Raw genomic sequence first — 14,163 nt, 5'->3', positions numbered from 1 at the left:
CACAACTTCTCAGCTCTGAATCCCAGCAGCCTAGGGGGAAAGTGCAGGCTGACAAGTGCACATAAAATTCTGGATAGGTTTTTGATTAGTTTGTTCCTTGTTGCTGCATGTTTTTGTGCCAGCCACGAGCCCAGTAAGAACAGAAAAGCCTGCCATGCTTGCAAGTATCTGTTGATACTCAAACAGGACCATGACTTTGAGGGTCAGAACTTAACATTGGAAAAGACTGTTGGAAAAGCAATGGCGAGGTTTTAGTTGCCCTGTTAGTATTTGGATTTTCATAATTTCTCTTAAGAATTTAGAAGGCAACATCAAAACCTTTAGCTTGGGGAATTCGTAAGCAGGAAAATGATTAATATAATTTTAGATATATTTGTAGAAGATGCAGAACTTGCTGTGGGAACTGATAATTTAATTAGATTCTGGTTTACATGATTCATACACCTAATATTCTGAGTACTATATTAAAAAATAAATACAACTTAATTTTTCATAGGGCATTGCTTCGCTTTGCTATACAAGCAAACACTTGATTACTGGTAAGGCACAACTTTGATTGGCTGTAAAAAAATAGGATCTCGTTGTACTGTGAAATAGCTTTCAAATACAGCTAAACAATACAGTCTGCATATACATAAATACATGAAATCCCCAGGGAAAAAATATACATATTTGGGAATTTTACTTTGAATCTCACAAATCATATGAAGTCTTGAATACCAGTAACTTAAACAGGAAGGAAAAAAAAAAAAAGGTGCTTCATAAACTATTTATAATACATATTTCTTAAAATGTTACCTTTCAGTTTTGCACCAAGATTTAATGCAACTGGCATGAGACTTCCAAGTAAAGTCTCACTCATATCTCTAGGCTACATACTGTGATCAACAAAAGTGCTGGCTTTATCATTTTCATAGATATGAGTCAGCTGTAGTTTTGTGGTAGTCAATGTAATTACACCAGTGAAAGTAAGAGAATCAGGCCCATATTTATTAAGTAGAATAGAAATATTTCTTTATAGGTTCAGGAGACACTTAATACATGTTTGGATGTATCTGATACGCAGTGAAAACCAGTTTTCTCCTGGACTGACTGCATAATTTAAAATGTATATGCCCTGAGTATCTATAAAGTCTAATGTAAAACAAGTTTGCTCTATTTGTGGGTACTGTGAAGGTCAAAAGGATTTTATAGACTTTTTTTCTTATTTAAACAGTGCTTCAGTGATCCAACTCTGCAGATTGTTAAAACCCTGTAGCTACCTGCAACTAAGCAAAACACTCACAATTTACAATAAATACAGTGGCAGAGAATCATAAATCTGGGTATACAGAAGTTTAAGACTTAAGAATCTAAGAAAAAGAATTCTTTGCCATAAGAGGCAATATTTATATGTATATGTTTTCTATACAAAGCCAAAATCACTCCCCTACCAGTTGCCTCTGGAAACCACAATGAATGTTATGTGAGCCAGCTCTTGCAAATGGGAAGCAGTATTTATTATAACCTTCTAGAGCCAATTCCATCCAAACTGGTGTCCCTGAAGAACGCCAGCTACCGGTTTTTGTGTTGGGAAAGAAAGAGATGTGCAGCAGGTATGCTGTAAAACCACATATGCAGGGAATCACTTCTGTGCTGAATCACGTGGCAGAGCACTGGGAGGAAGCCGTCGTGCAGAGGCTGAAGTTGGGCTGCTACTGCTAGGAACTAATTTCACGATGATGTAAAACTGCCATGAAGAGGAAGCTGAGAGGTACATCCCTAATGGACCCATTTCACAGAACTTCTCCTTTGTTAAATGCCCATTGCCACTGCAGCTGGAATCTGCCCACATCAGGTTGGTTTCCTGCTTCAGAAGTCGGTGCCAGGGTGCAGCTGCAAAACAAAATGTTGCATGGTGAAGCTGTCCCTTATTTTCTGAGAAGCCATATCAACTGAAAAGGTTTCTTCCAGCAAGTGTCAGGATTTTTTATTTCATTAGAAGGTTCAATGGGATTCAGTACATTTATGGTACATGATTACACTGTAATTGTTTTCCATTTCCAGATACAAGCCTGAGAGATCTATGTTTATAAAATTTAAAGCACCCTCTATCAATCCAGAAGTATTTTGGCACTGAGAACATTTAGAGCAGCTTGGCTTTCTTTTGCCCTGTGTCTTTTCCTGTCTTATACTCCTCATTAGAGTGGACGGAGAATGCAACCAGATTGCAGGGGTGACATTTTGCATGTGCATAGGGCAGTTGACAATAAAAAAGGCAATATAGATCTGTACTGAGCATATGTGGATTTTTTCCCAGTGTTGTATGGCTGGTTCAGCTTCATAGACTGATGATTTTGTCTTTGTTTTCAAAAAGCTAGAAGTATCTTGAAGCTATTTAGCCATTAAATTTCCTCAGTACATATATGCATACACAGATAATATAACTAGAAGACAATGAAAAGAATGGCACAGCTTGATTTCTTATTTCTTTTGCTGAATTGTTTCAAGTTCTCTTCTTGGAGGAAGATGTGTTTCTAATAGTTCCAGTTGGAATATACAAAGCTAATGATGTACATTGCTAATGTACAAAACAGATTTCCTATTACAAGAAGCCTTAGACAATAAACATATAATGAGTCCGCAAGTAATTTCTCACTAAAAGCTAACAGTTCCAGAGTCCTTGACCTAAGTGTGGGATTTTTTTTATCAAGATAGCCAAAACCATCACAAGTACATAAATTGAAAAAGGGCATAATGGCTATTTCAATATGTCCAGAAAACTATTCAGTTTCATGAATGCAATCTACAGGAAGATCAGCCAAGGTTATCACCAGATGTTCCTTGTCCCACATGCCACAAATTGATTGTATTGTAATTAATTCAGCTGAAAAGTCTTTCTGTGAGAACTGTCTCTTCAGCACAATTTCAAGCTTGGTCTCTAATACCAGAAATCATTTCAGATTTCTTAAAACATCCTAGACAAATGTGAAACTCTGTAGTTAGGGCATGCTAAAAAATACTTACAAAAATGCATTTAAATAGCATTAAAGGAGTATATTCTCAAAGCAGTTATGATTAAAGCTAGATCTTTGTGGTTCAGAGACTTATGCAAGTGTAACAGAGAGGCTTAGGGCCATATTCAGTAAACTGTTTGCCCTAGGCCATACTGCAAGTTCAGAGATACAGCAGAAATTTGAACTCAGGTTTCTGCACTAAACCACAGTAGTATTTATCCAGTAAGCCATCCATAATATGAACAAATAAGAAAATCAATATTTCCCAAGATATTTTACAGCTCATCTTCCATTTTTTTATGGCATATCAGACCAAAGACCTGCTATAATCTTGTTGAAAAGAAAGATGCTTTTAGTTATTTAAAGTTTGAGATCCATTTAAAAATGAATTTGATTAAAGTCAGATACTCACAGGCATGGAATTAAGATATAAATAAAACAGAACATACTTTATTGTAATATACCATTTCATTTTGCTGAGATATTTGCAGAAAGAACACATTGAAATCTGCCTCCAAACTACTCTAAACCTAATTCTGGACAATACAAGCCTGAGACAAAATGAGGTGTGTTAGAAATTATGGTTCTGGTTTTCAGAGGTATTGGCCGAAGCCTATATTTAACTTCAGGTAGAATCGTGTTCAGCATGTCTGAAAATTGGGCCCTAAATTAAAGATAAGTGTTTTTACCTGGGTAACATTCCTTAAGTACCACCCACAAATTATGTAGTGATAGTTCTTCCCATAGGAAAATTGTCTTCTGGATTATTTTAAGACAAAAGCACAGGCCAATGTCAGACCTCTTACTAGCTGCATACTGATGCAAGGAGGGGAAGGAAGGATTTATTTGGAATCTCCTAATTGACCTCAGTGGAATTGGGCCTGGAACCATTAAAACATTTATGAAAAGCAGTTATGGAGCATGAACAGTACTCAATCTAAAACATTAATGTCTAGGTAATATTAAAAGTAATTTGTTTAAAAATAGCAGGGAAGGGAGGAGCAGGAGCCTGGCTGTATTAGGGACTAAATTCCTCCAACTTTCTGTTGATCTTTATTGTAATTTTTTAAACAGTTGCGGAGACAGAAGTTGCTGGTTTTCTTCAGGCTTCTCCTTCCCTGATACTGTCCTGAGTGTCAGCAATACTCCTCATTTTCAATTCAGTCCTGTATTATTCTGATTTTTAGACTAATGTGCCAACATTTCTCAGGAGTGACGTAGGCAGTTAAAAGCATTAAAACAAATATGCCTCCAAAACTAATGTGGTTTGCAGGAAGTGAGTGTGATGTATCAAAAGCCAGAGGGTATGTTCAGAAGAGGGAGATTCAATTCCAGGGTGTCACAAAATGTTCTCCATCACCGCAGCATGGCAGAAACCTTTTCTTAATGCTATGATAGATGCTCTAAATATGCCACTTACTCAGAGTTATTGGATATGGGAACATGCAAATCCACCAATAATGCAAGAGCTGATGCTTTATGAAGGGCACAGCTACCAGAAAGGTAACTGCCTCCCTAAGGGTTTAACAGTAGCTGAGCAATGCCATGGTGCCTTGGGTATGAGCCTCTGCTCATGTTCATTACTCTTGGTAAGAGAGGGGATTTACCTCCAAGAAATATCCTTACGCTAGGCCTCCTACAGCAGCTGTTCAGGTGGTCCCTAGTCCAAACAGACGCTGTTAGTGTTCGATCTGACAAGTGCCCACGTGAAAGCTGCCTTGCAAAAGTTAACCCAGTCAGCAGGGTGAAATTGGAAGGTGTAAAGCAAAATTGAACAATCCAATGGGTAGGAGCTGCCTGTGACCCTCCCCGTCCAGGACATCTTCTCTGCAGCTCCCAGAGTGCTGACTTCTCCTGTGGTCCCTTATGATTTATTTCCAAGACCTCCAGGGATGAACAATGGCCATGTGCACCTTTACCTTTGAACACATGAATGTTTTCCCTTCAATCAGAAGACCACATAGTCACCCTAGAACCATAAAAAATGCACTCTAACTTAATTATGTAGCAGCCCACCTTTTGACCAGAAAAGATCTGCAGGAGTATGTGACGCCAATGCTTATTTTCTCTCCTGTTCTTGCAGGGACATAGCAGCAATGTGCTTGAGTCATCTCACCCGGAGCCGTGACTGCTCCCGTCCAAAGGCTGCCCATGTCAGAAGTCAACGCCTCACCGTTTGTCCTGGCCACTCGCCACAGCCCTCCCTGCCTGCCTTCGGCTACCTGCAATTTTTCACAGAATTATTTGAGACAAGCAATTTTGCAGATGAAAGGTGAAGCATTTCAGTTTGAAATTTTTATTTCAATGTCTCCTGAAAGGCACAGTCTGAACACTTCTTGTCCTTGGGTCTAATTTGCTTTCCCTGCTCGAGCTATGTCTCATGGAGACTTCTGCAGCTTTTTTCTCAGACAAGTCACATTTTAATCAAACACAACTACTTTATTTTCTTGTTTACATTTTTACATTTCAGGGGAAAAAAAAAAAAAAAAAGATTTTTGGGTGATGAATATTTTAAGTAAACAAAATCTCCACTAAAAAATAACTGATTAACATTGCTCAACTAGACCTACTTTTTATTTTTTAAGGTATGTTCCTAGTAAGGAATCTTTGATGCAGTCAGCAAGACTTCTCTTCTGCCTAGAAGACCTACTGATATATAGCCAAACAGAGAGCAGAGAAAAAAATCCACTCTTGTATGTCACTGGACTCTCAATCTATTTTATGAGCCTTAAACACTAAAACTCTTTGCACGGTAGAAATTTCAGAAGACCTAGGAACTCCATTTTTTCTCCTTATGTGGCTTTTCTACACCTGAAGTTTTACTTTTCATGAATATTTTTAACAAGCACAAACCTTTTTACACTCTTTCTTTACATCTATCCTTTGTCAAGGAAGAAAGAAGCAATCCTGTGAATCAGATCCCATGTGCATAATCACACAACTACGTGAACTAATCACATCCATAAAAAGCACTCGGTTCAAACATTGCTGGATAGGGAATGCTTAGCCTTAAAAATTATGCTGTTTGGACTAGCAACGTTGAATACATCTTATGAGCAATCCATCTGCACCAGTACTTTTTTTTTTTTTTTCAACTTAAATCAAGGGACCTGAGCAACCTGACAGCGTCTATAATAAGCCTGCTGATTACTTCACCTTTTGTAACATTTGCACTTTTTTTGTTTGTTTGTTTCATATTCCTGTCATACTAAGATGTAGATATTTAAAATGTTTTCAAAAATTATCAGATCTTGACTGGCAACTAGGGTATTTAGAACAGTAACCTCAAACAAGTTTGTAATGGGCTTCCAATTAGTTAGCCAGCATCCATCCATTACCCATACCCTTACAATATAAGGTTGAAGGGCTGGACTTGCTGCTTAGCCCAGGAGGACTTGTTGCCATCACGGATTTGCCACCCTTGTTTTTAGCCACTGTGTCATGGCCAGGCCTGATGGCTTAGCATGCAGGTGGAGGGGTGGTGGCAGACTGCAGGGTAGTAGGGGATGAAGGGTGGTGGGCACAAGGGCATTCTGGGGACAAGGGCAACAGCCTGGGGACAGAGGGAACATGGAGTATGTAGGAAACACCAGGCGGTGAGGATGGAGTGGGGACACGGAGATGCTGGGGACATCAGGGGGTAAGGATATGGGAGACACAAGGGGTGTGTGGGGACACAAAGTGATGAGGATGCAGGGATCCAGGCAGTGAGGACATGGGGAGCTGTGGGACACCGGGCGGTGAGGACTCCAGGGATACCGGGACGCTGGGGTGGAATGTTGTCTTTTGAACCCTGGCACATTCCGCCTGGCACGTAGTTGTCACCGGTGGCTGAAGACCTACCTGGTGAGTGAGAGAGCCACCTGCCTCTATGCCACACACAGATGGGGGCTATGTGGGGTCTGAGTTAACATGACTGGAACTTTTCTCTTTGTGGCATAGCCAGGTATTAACAGTTTGTGAGGCAATGGAGAGGGTGCCTTGTTGTCAAAGAGGAAACCCACGTCTCCTCCTCTATCACCTTCACCCCTAACAGAGTTTACTAGGGAACAACCTTTCTTTTTCTTTACCTCACCCAAACTTACAGTCTAGCCTCAGTGCTTTCTGGACACTACAATGGGTTTCTTCAAAGCATCTTCTCTCCTACCTACCCCAAATCCCTTGTTTCTTTCCATCACCTGAAATCAAACTCTTTACAACTCAGCCACCCCTATTCAGGGAGTTCATTCAGCATTATGGATCTTCTTAGGTACCTCTACCAACTACTCTCCAGTCTCTCCTCATCCAGAGCTTTTTTCGTCTTCCTAAGTCACTTAGGTTTAAAAAAGTCAGCCCTGAAGATCTAGGTGAAGGGCCTTCTCTTTTTCATTTCACATTTGCTTCTATTTTTCAGCTTCTTTTCACTACCATTTAATTCTGACTATAACATTTTCCTCGAGGAAAAAGGCTTAATTATTGTTTAGCTGGATCTCCCTGGATCCTATTTCCAAATAAGTGCAGCATCAACAAGCCCCTAAATAGACACCAGGAAAGTTTACACGAGGGAGACACTGTGAATGAACCAGCGCCAGAGAAAGCCTTACTCAGAGCATACACACTTAGACACAGGAGAGCCCAGCTACAAAGGCCCAGGAAACTCCGTTTCATCACTTCTGCTCCTCATCCAGCTACATTCTTCATGCTCCTGCCATCTCCCCTTCCTATCTCTTTTCTTATTTCTCTGTTCTCTCTTCAGATCTTTGATGTGTCTCCCCTCTTACTGAATCCCTAGGCATTTCTGTTTTCTTTCTTTCCCCTTTTTGTTGCTTTAGCCCTGCTGCACTTTTTTCCCCATGATTGTTTTGCTCTGCTGTGCACTTTCAAGGCAGCAGATTAGTAAGTGGGAATAGGATGCAATGAATCATACATCTACATTTCACCTCAACTGCATAGCTAAAGTAGGAAAATGTAGATGCCATATACAAGTTGCACGTGGGGAAGCAAATGTGCAGAGGAAACATTAGGGCTGAAGATACTGAAAAAGAAAAAAGAAAAAAAAAGCTTGGCTGGAGAGTAAATTTATTCACTTATCTGCAAAATGACATTTTGTGGCAATATGGCACATTTGTTCTGTTTTGAGACTTTTTTATATTAGTCGCTTGATTAATTGTGCTGTTTTGTTTGGTGTTTCTTACTTGTCTCCCTCTGGTCTTGGGATTCTTTGGCGCATAAGAGAAGTTGCCTGGTGTCTGTGAGGTTTACATCATTGTCTGTTCTGAAATGCCTGTTGAATCCTTGCAATGTCCCAGGTTGGCAACATGACTCCAACATCTCTTTTTCCATCAGCTCGGTCTTGTGGTCTGCAAATGTAAGAATTGTAGGGATTATTTGTTTGAGTTAGAAGTTGCAGAGACTTCATATTTTACTGCATTAAAAGCATTTGCAGAATTTCCTTGGAGAGCAATGTCAACAAGTTGCTCTGATTTAAGTGAGTTCAGCAATTTAGTCTCTTGACAAGTGAATAAGAACCTTACTCAAAACCCTTCTCTGAACCTGTTTTAGAGCTTTTTTCATTTACATCAGTGGAGTTCAGGTGCTGATAAGTATGAAGACACCTTCTCCAGTGGGCCAAGGTGGGAAGAAACTTCTGCTTACACTTGACAGTCTGAGATGCGAGTGGTAAATGCAAGGTTGCAGGGATAGAGATTTCCCTTTGAGACACCTTCCAGCAGGTTAAGTTTCTGCCGTTATAAAAATATTGGGCTGAAAGCATTCACAAGAGCTGAGCTGGAACTCCTATGCCAGGCTCTGCTGTAGAGCATTTAGGATGTATTTACCCTGAGTGCATCAAGGAGAGCCCTGGAACACCCCAGTGCACAGTCATGTGCTCAGCAAGCTTGATTGCTTGGAGGTGGTCAGTGGTCCACCACCCAAGCTCTTTGCCAACATAGCTGCTCCTCAGTAGCCCCTGAGGCAAGAAAAGCTGGGCTGAGCTGGTCCAGCACCAGTTTTAGATGGGACTGAAACAGGGTAACTGCAGGAACCGTAACAGTGAGGAGCTGATTCCTAAATCTGCTGTGGCTCTGAGTAGGATTTCTGTCTCTGTGTCTCATTTCTGTAACACCATTTTACTGCAAAGCATACTTCTTTCCTCTGTTTTGTCTCTTCAAAAATGTATTTATTGTACGATGAATATGTAATAGGATAATACGGCCCTGATCTCAGATGGCACCATTTAATTTTATTTTAATGATAGTAATAAATGTACTAAGCACAAACAATGTGCTCAATGTAGAAGTAGATTTAATATATTTAACTGGATTTTGAAATTGCTTGTCCATGAACAGACACCCCTCCTTGTTCAGATCAGAAGTGGCATCTCAGAGGGTACTTTGGATGATGACAGAGTACCTGTCATCCTCATACCAGGCTAAAGAAGAGAAGTAACATTAGGTATCCACTCCAGTCCTGTGAAAGGAATTTTTTTTAGATACTTGGATTTTATTTCATTATGTTTCTATTTCTTCATTTAATTTAATATTATGTTCCAAATCTATTTATCCAAATGCGTCTGTTTTATACTTGAGGAAATACAATCTGAAAAGAAAATGTAACTTTTTTCCAGTAAAGTTTGAAGAATGGAAGACAACTAATTTTAAAATATTGCCACTTAATGTCATCTTCGTTGCTGATGAAACACATGGTAAAGCGTTTTCAGTAATCACCTCAAGAAAGAAAACAGAGCTTTCCTGAGCTAATGAATTGAGATATTTATTTATTTATAGGATGTTCATCATCATAATTCCTTTGTGTTTTACAAATATTAGTAAGTCAATCCATGCACCACTGAAAAGTGAAGTCTTATTAGCTCTGTGAGGCCCAGGAACCACATGGTCTGCCCGTACTTACCACAGAGATGCATGTGAAGTATAATTAGAATGGGGAAAAATAGTCACTATTATTACAGTATCCAAACAATAAAACCTCCCTCTCATACAATATTGCTAACCTTAAACGTTAAACATCCTCAGGCAGGCAACCAGCAACATCTAAACAGATTAGAATGATTTTATTTTTTTTTTTAAGAAATACATTCTTTGATTTCTTTTCTTTTGGTTCCTGAGCCTTTACATGATACTTGAGTTATATTTCCAAGCCTTTTTCTGCAGCCATGTGGGCTAGAGACAATATTTTAAAATAAAAATTGAGATTGTCATCTAATTGCATACCTTCTAGAAGGCGAGTTGTAAGCAGCATGCTAAATAAGATGAGATCTGTTGTATTTCAGTGTGGGCACACCACTCATTCTGTAGTTACATTGTTTACAGGAATTATAATACTGTAATACATTACATTAAGAATCAATAAATGAAGTATTTTATTAGATACATTCCCTTTATAGTGCCTATTTCTTAAAATATCCTTTTTTTTTTTTTTTTTTTTTTTTTTCCTGTGCACATTGGTAGCATTACCAGGATGTCCATACCAAGGCTTGCAAAACTATTTAGGAAATATAGATGAAATATTGTGGCAATATTATTCAAATGCAACTAGAGATAAACCTTTTTGGGCAGAGATTTCTGTACAGATGTAAGGCTGAGTCCTTCAAAGTGCTTGCATTGGTTTCTCTTTGCTCTGACAAAGTCACTGGAGCTTTTAGCAACTGATTGAAATGGTAAGTCAGGCCAACAATCAGGAGGCTCCAAGTATCACTGCTGTTTTGAAAGAATACACAGAAAATTCAATATGAACTGTATTGCTGCATTCAGCATTTCCTTATTACATCGTAAGCCCTGGCCCTGTAACTGCTTGTTTGTATGTCTAATGTTATGTGGCTCTGTGAGCCTACTCACTTCCATAAAATTAAGATGCTGCATGTGTGTGTTTGCAGGACCGTGACCATGAGGAATACTTGCTCAATGCAATAACTACCGGTTGAAAAACAAAATAAAAATCAACTCTAATTGTGCCCATTTAAATTCAAACATTGAAAAATAGTTTAAGTATGGTATTTCAGAATGTAAATTTTATAAAAAGTCTGAAGATTTTAGGATTCTGTTAGCTCTTTAGTCCCTCTGTAACGAGGCTATTACACAGCATCACTCCGATTGATGTTGAAAATAATGCAGCTGCAAGAGCAGCTGCAGCAAGATTTCACAGAAGCCAGGATGCAAAGCAGGCCCTGCTCAAAGTCCCTGGCTTTAGTTTTATTTTTTCTTCCTATTTATTTATTAGCTTAATTCCAGCATCCTCTAAAACGACACCTTACTGAGAATAACCGAGGGTTAGAGCTTTAATGGTTTTACTTAGCCTCACAAATGAAAAACCTGGAGTTTGCTGTCTTCTGCAATCCTGAGTCACTCCGACAGCAGCAAATGCTGCTTTTGCAAAATGAACAATTCGGGGTTGTTCAACATTAAGACACTAACAGTCAGGAAAACAGAGCATCAAAAAGAAGGAAAGATACATTGCAGTTAGGGATATGGGTATACAGGAGCATCTTTGTGCTTTTTGTATTTAAGTGGATATTTATGCCTCTGGGCAGGAGGTGACAAACTGCTGGGCTGCCACCTCAAAACTCTTGGCTGCCATGTGGCTTGGAGGCAGGTACAGAGGATCATGCAGGTCCAGCACCCATCCCTCTGTTTTCTTTTCACAACATATCGAGGGTATGAACAGCAATTAATTGCAGCAGCAAAGTGCTGGTCCCTGGGCAAACCCAGATTTTGGTGATCTCAAGGGAATTTGTCACCATCCTCACCCTATTTCCTAACCTTCCACCTGGGAAGGACAACTGGCACCTTGGTTCTTCTTGATTCTGTGAAATTAGGGAAAAAAGAATGTTATATGATTTTGAAACAAAGTTTTACACATAATGTAAAAGCAAGATGAATAAGTCGCATCATTTGGTCTTCCATAGCCACCTTGTAAGACCTTCAGAAGAACCATTCCCAGAACCATTTACAGTAACAGACGATACAAAGAAGCCAAGCTTCATTCACCTTCCAAATCTGAGTGCACAGAAACCCATTAATTCAACAGATTGGGTTTCTAGCCAAAAGTAGCCTGTAGTCAGGACACACAGCAATTATAAACCCCTGCTTTGCTTTAAATCTAAATGTTGGAGCAACCAGAATGCCTTGGAAGATCCCTGCTAATGGCAAAGATCACACTGTGGTGTTCACATCCCAGGCGTAGCCCTGCCAAACACTACAAACTTTTCCTGGCAAAATCAGCTGAATAAAAGGAACAGATACAGTTGACTTTCAAATGACGTACCACGGTCAGTCACCTTCTTACAAGTTAGAATTCAGGTTGCAATATCATGCATCCATTGAAGCCTTGCGGAATTTTCTCAGGAAGGTCATAAAATAAAACAGTAGAGTAGCGAAACTTAAAGGTTACAAAAGCATGGGCTACGGAATCAGCATTACTCTGTGATAGCGCTGGCTTCAGTCCAGGTGTGGTTTATAGGAAATAAAGGCGAGAACCAACCACACATTTAATAAAATGAACAAAAACAGGTCAGAATCAATTGTCGGATCAGGATTTTTTGCTGTTTCCCAGTGGCCCACAGCTGCCACTGGATTTCCCTTGGCTGTCACAGCTCTTATAAAGCTGTGTTGCTGCACATGAGCATGTCAGAGGTTTGCTCACGCATCTCCAATGGGAAATTTGCACCTATAGTACTTATGCCGTGTACATTTTGCTCATTGAGGGAAGGAAAAGAATTTCCCTATCGTTCTTGAGGCACTTCAAGGTTAAAATTCATATTGACAAAAATAATGCCGCAGAGGTAATAAACATTCACAGAGATTAAAACAGTTGAACAAAAGGCATTCTTTTTTCCCACTGGAAAATGAAGACACCAAACTAAAAGAAGAATTTAAAACCAGAAGCCATACTAAGAACCTAAAAGGTGTCAAAGCGAAAGAACTGCCTTGAATGTTAATCTGAGCTATTTCAGCCAGTCCTTTTCCACAACCTTTTCTTTCCTGCTAACTTTTATGTTACAGCTCTATTGGCCATACAAAGTTGGTGAATTGAAGCTCTGCCTGTCAGGAGCTCTCATCTCTGTGTGCTTTAGCTCTCAGTTGTTACTGGGTTTGCTTCAGCTGCCACTGTTAAACCATTACATGTCAAATTAGAAAGCAATTAGGGGTGGCATGCATGGCTGTAATGCAAGGGTTAAAAAAGTTCCAGAAACCCTGACTCTAAATTTTCTAGGTTTGTAATGATGACTCTGGAAAGTATTAAAATACATTTTTAATGAATATAATCCTCAAATTACTGGCATGTGCTTCTCCTGGTGTCATGTAAGTTTTTTTAATCTTTCTGCCTTTCTCTTCTTCCTTCCTCCCAGGCTTCTTTTGCCTAGGAATACTTAAAATTCATTATTCCACACTGTGAGAAATGGAATAAGCATAACTTGACTATTTGCTAAAGCAGCTAGTGAAATCAGGAGGTGGATAGATAAACTCCGAGCGTTTTATCATAAATTCTGACCCTTAAATTTTGCCTAGGTCTGCGTGTGTATCTCAGAAGAAACCCCTTGGAGGTATACCAGCAGTATAAGGCAACCGCAGCACTGCTCTGCAGAGGATGGGTCACTGATAGCTGCCACCGTTGGGCCCTTAATCCAGAGCCAGGGAGGAACTGGTGCTGAGCTATGGCTAACTCTTTTAATATCTCTGCTTAATATCTCTGCCTCCCAGTGGGACCCATAGTATTTAATTACATATCTAATGGGAAATTCAGCCTCACCCTGTGAGCTCCTGTGCTCCCTCGGCTTCTCGTACATTGGAGAAGCACTGCACCTCACAGGACTGGTCCTGCCATGAAAATTAATTAGTTTATGCCTGAACAGGGCTTTCAACATACAGATCGTTCTGTATGACAGAGTAGCATTGTATAACAGATGGAGATATTCAATTGAATTTTGGAGCCATAAGAAAATTGTTGTCTGTTATTTTTAATCAAGCTGACTCCAAGGCAGATTAGTCCCCGACGATGTCGCTTTGGCTATTTCAACAGTTCTTATTGCCACCAAAAAAAGTTTTTCACTCTTTCTTATCCTGTGCACCCTGGAGTTTTCACTGCTATACAACCCCATCAATAAAGCCAGCATTAGGTCTCAGGTTAGCCCTTACCTTCAGTGAACAGTAATTGTTAAGACAGCATGTTGCAG

General features: G+C 39.6%; 1 protein-coding gene and 1 long non-coding RNA gene across 3 annotated transcripts in view; one reads left to right on the top strand and one right to left on the bottom strand.

Moving 5' to 3' along the window:
- Positions 1–918: 918 nt before the first annotated feature.
- Positions 919–14,163, bottom strand: part of LOC140003187 (uncharacterized) — a 54,394-nt gene continuing 41,149 nt past the window's right edge. Inside the window, exons 2-5 of the long non-coding RNA XR_011811377.1 lie at positions 10,538–10,690; positions 8,171–8,335; positions 5,013–5,218; positions 919–1,875 (exon numbers count right to left, since the gene is read on the bottom strand). This is a non-coding gene — a long non-coding RNA (uncharacterized lncRNA). The remainder of the gene's footprint in view (positions 1,876–5,012; positions 5,219–8,170; positions 8,336–10,537; positions 10,691–14,163) is intronic.
- SPATA16 (spermatogenesis associated 16) overlaps positions 6,552–14,163 on the top strand; it is a 93,831-nt gene continuing 86,219 nt past the window's right edge. Inside the window, exon 1 of one of the 2 annotated variants that reach the window (XM_072042476.1) lies at positions 6,552–6,636. The gene's annotated coding sequence lies outside the window, so the exon portion shown is untranslated. Of the gene's footprint in view, positions 6,637–6,745; positions 6,843–14,163 lie in introns of those variants that run through there. The other variant, XM_072042475.1, reaches the window with a different exon arrangement.

The sequence above is a fragment of the Anas platyrhynchos genome, chromosome 9 (assembly GCF_047663525.1).
Source record: "Anas platyrhynchos isolate ZD024472 breed Pekin duck chromosome 9, IASCAAS_PekinDuck_T2T, whole genome shotgun sequence".
NCBI lineage: Eukaryota > Metazoa > Chordata > Aves > Anseriformes > Anatidae > Anas > Anas platyrhynchos.
The sequence above is the reverse complement of the archived record's forward strand: the minus strand, read 5'-3'. Positions and strand labels throughout refer to the sequence as shown.